Source organism: Penaeus monodon, chromosome 6, assembly GCF_015228065.2.
Source record: "Penaeus monodon isolate SGIC_2016 chromosome 6, NSTDA_Pmon_1, whole genome shotgun sequence".
Lineage (NCBI taxonomy): Eukaryota > Metazoa > Arthropoda > Malacostraca > Decapoda > Penaeidae > Penaeus > Penaeus monodon.
Window position 1 is genome coordinate 55,091,650 of NC_051391.1, and position 5,000 is coordinate 55,096,649.

Consider the following 5,000-nt stretch of genomic DNA (forward strand, 5'->3'; position numbering starts at 1 on the left):
TTTTTTATATTATTGTTATAATTATAATAATTATTAGCGATTTTATTATTATTATTGTCATTATTATTATTAATATTATTATTATTATTGTTGTTGTTGTTGTTGTTGTTATTATTATTATTATCATTTTCGTTTTTGTTGTTACAGACAGACAATATCATTATTATCATCATCAGTATTATTGTTCTTGTTCTTCTTGATTTTGTTTATATTCTTAACATTATTATGCTTTTTTAAAAAGTAAGGTCGCTGTTTTTTCTTGAATCTATTTTTTTCTATGGATTTTTTTTTTCTATTTCTTTCCAGTGATGATTATTATTATTATTTTATCATCATCATCACACTTATCATTATCTTTATTACTGTTATAGTTTTTATTATCAATATTATCATTATTATTATTACTATTATTGTTGTTGTTATTACAATTATTGTTGTTGTTTTTGTTGTTGTCATCATTGTTATATTCATCATTATTTTTCTTACTGCTGACATTATTGTGGTCATTATCATTATTATTATCGTTATTATTACTATTACTATTATTATTGTTATTATTATTACTATTACTATCATAATTATAATTATTAATTATTTCATAGTTTTTGAAATTATATTATTACTGCTGATGTCAATTCTAATCAGTTTCTATTGCTTCTCATTATTATTGTTATTGTTATTATTATTATCGCCATTACCATTCTGTTAATCATTATTATTATCATCATCGCTTTTGTTATTATTGTTATTATCATCATTATTATATCATTGTCATCATTATCTTTATTATTATGATTTTTTGTATTGTTATTATTGTCACTATTACCATCACGATTCTTACTATTATTACTGTCACTATTATTGTTATTATTATTATTATTATTACTATTATTGATGTTATTGTTGTTATTCACGTTACTATTATTGTTGCTGTTATTATTTCATTACCATTACTTTTATTATCATTATTATTATCATATCATCATTATTATCGTTCTTTCAATTTATCATTGTTATTTTTACAAAACAATATCACTGGCTGTCTAAAAAGGTGACACAAGGAACGAATAAGTATTATATATTGATTAAGCTCAGTCTTTCGCACAGTGCCAGTATTTAAAGCAACACACCCACACACGTACTTGATGAAAACAGACCTGGCTTTACTTTATATACAGGTGTTTTGTTATTGTTGTTATTATTGTTATTATTATTTACGATCAATATTATTGTTATTATCATTACCGTTATCATGGTGATAATAATGATTATTATAATAATCATTATCATTACATTATTATTATTATTATTATATTGTTATTATAATGATAATATAATAATTATTATTATTATTATTATTATCATCATCACATCATCATCATCATCATCATCATCATCATCATCATCATCATCATCATCATCATCATCATCATCATCATCATCATCATCATTATCATTAACATCATTATTACCATTATCATCATTATCACCTATATTATTATTATCCTTGTTATTGTCATTATTGTTACCATTATTATTATCAATTATTATCGTTATTATTATTATTATTATTGTTTTTTGTTATATTGTTATTATTATTATTATTAATTATTATATTATTATTATTATTATTATTATTATTATTATTATTATTATTATTATTATTGTCATTATCATTATGGTTATTACCATTATTATTGTTGTTCTTATTGTCATCATCATCTTTATTATCATTATCATCATCATTATTATATTTACTATCTTCATCGTTCTTATCATTGTTATTCGCATTATTATACTCAATATTATAATTTTTGTGATTTTATTATTATTATTATTACTATCATCATCATCATCATCATCATCATTCCAATTGATAATAGTATCGTTATTGTTATCATTATTTCTATTATCATTATCATTATTGTAATCATTTTCGTCTTCATTATCATTATTATCATTAGTACTATTACTATTTTCATTATAATTATCATTATTTTCCATCATTGTCATTTTATTATCATTATGATTATTTTAATTATTGTTATTATCATTATTATTTCTGTCGTGATTATTTTCATAATCATTACTTTTGTTATTATAATTGTGGTTATGACTTTAATTATGATTATTATCCTTATGATCACTATTGTTATTATCATCATTATTATCATTTTATCTCTTATCATCCTCGTCATAAGCATTATCATAATTGACATTAATATCATCATTATCAACGTTTTCTATATTTCATTGTTATCATTACTATTATCAGTATCCTTATTATCATTATTACTATTGTTATTATCCTTATTATTTCTTTCATTATTATGATCACTATCATTATTATCAATACTAGTGTTACTATTACTATTATCATCATTATCATTATTGTTATCATTATCGTTAGTTATCAATATTAATGGCATTTCTGCTATCGTTGATATTATCGTTATTATTGTTATCAATATTATTATCCTTACTGCAACATTTTGTAATGTAATTATTATTGTTTGTTGTTATCAATGTTATTATCATTTTGATTATCATTACTGCTATTATCATTAATACTAGTATTTGCATTATCATCATTACCATTTTTATTATCTTTATTACTACTATTATTGTTGTTATTTCCCTTATCATTACCATCATTGCTATCATTGTTATCATCATCATTAATATCATCATATTCAATAGTACTATAATTACTGTTATTATTTTATACTATAATCATTTTTATCATTGCTATCATTATTGCTGTAATAATCATTATTATCTGACTATATTTATCATTATTCATACCATTGTTATCACTACTGCTGGTACTGTTATCATTATCATTGTTAGAGATGGGCAGTATCGCGATACATTTTTTGGCGATACATATTGATCGATACTTTTATATTGGTATCGGTATCGCCTATAGCTACTCAATAACAGTGTCATTTTATAGGTGTCGCTGTTTTTTTTTATTTATTTTTTCTCTCTCTCTCTCAAAATGCATCGAAAAGAATAGACACTCGACACATTTACATAACTTTAACTCTCTCTCTTTGACTCACTCAGTCTCTTTCTCTCTCTGCCTATCTCTCCCTCCCCTCCTCTCTCTCTTCCCCCCCTCCCTCTCTCTCACTCCCTGTTATTCATTCTCTCTCACAATCTGTCTCTTCCTTCTTTCTCACTCTTTCTCGTTCTCTCACTCATTCACTCACACACTCACTCTCTCTAACTCTCTCTCTCTTTCTCATTCTCCTTCACTCACTCATGAACATCATACTCATCTTCATTATTATAATTTGACGACAAGAATCATACTTATATTATAGATGAAGGTCCTGCTAATAATAATAGTAATAATAATAATAATAATAATAATAATAATAACAATAATAATAAGATAATAATAATAATAATTATTATTATTATCATTACTACTTTCATCATTAGCATTGTTAACATTACTATTCTTATTGTTCCTCTCCCATTATCGTTATTATGATCATTATTATTACCTCTATGGCCTTTATGGCTATTATCATCACTATATATTTTTTCCTCTGATAACATCACTAAAGGAGAGAAAACCAAGAAGCTTTACCACTCACCGTCTAACTTTGCATCCGAGAACGCCATGAACTGCTACAAGAACCTGACCTCGTCCATGGAAGACCGCACCTTTAAGTACTACCTCAGTGTCCCGAGCTCCGTCCTCTTCGGCCTCATCATCGTCGCCGAATCGGCCCTGACGGTGTACATTAACAAGAGGAGTCCCCAGTTGAATGACAAAGCCTCGACGCTCTTTTCCAACACCCTCTCCCTCACTAACATGTTCCTTGGGTTGTACACTTCGGCTTACCCGCTGCCACGCCTCATATGCTACAAGTTACTCGGCCACGACAGGACCTTCTGGTGGCACTGTCTCACGTCATCGGTTGTTCTCCACTCGTTGCACCTGGTGGATCTGCTCTGCCTCGTCTGTATGGCTTTGGACAGGTAAGCGGATTTTCTGCTCTTGTGATCCCGGATTTTATATTATTTGTGATCCTGGATTTTCCTCCTTATCTTCTCTAGTAATAGTTTCAGTGATAAGCAATAAAAAAAATCCCTGATAATAAAGCTCATAACAGAATGATAATAACAGGAAAAATTATGACAATAACAGTAATAATAACATTGATGAAAATAATAATAATGATGACGATGATCTTGAACGCTGTTGACAAATAAATTCATCAGCGGTAATTTCTCAACACTATTTACTTTAAATAAGATAGATCTCCTTGTTGGTTAGCGTTACAAATCCAACAGCGTCATGGTAACAATACAAGTTAAGCCGCTTTCCGACATATCGACTTTTCGCTGTGCACCGTCCACCAAGGTCTAAATATATATACCTTGCCGTCCGTAACACGACACGACTCCGTGTTCTGAAACAACCAAAATTGTCTATATGCTCTTTCACACGATACAATCTTGAACCGATCGCCGTTGTCATCACGGCGCCCTTTTAATAACGGGTCGGGAGGCGCCGTGGATGGTGTAAAGAGTGCACTGCACTCTGTGAACACGTTCAGTAACGTCGATTCCGCGGTGACGTTACTTCCCCATACGCGTGTGTGTGTGTGTGTGTGTGTGTGTGTGTGTGTGTGTGTGTGTGTGTGTGTGTGTGTGTGTGTGTGTGTGAAAAGTGTGAACGGCTACTCCAGAATGCCCGGCTTTGGTCGTGGACGACGCACGGCGAAAAGTCGTTACCTCTGAAAGCGGCTATATGAGCTAGCGAAAGTTCCAGGTAAGAAGAGTTTTCTTCTTTTTCTATGGAACTGAAATAATGACAAGTGTGTTTTCTCTTCCGTTAATCCCTATAGTGTACATCTGCACCTCTTTGCACTCCCAACCATACTATATCATGATGTCCACTAAAACCCTTTCAGAAACAATTTTATATCAGTATTAAATAGTGTAATAATACTCCAGGCACCATAAAATATCAACAATAC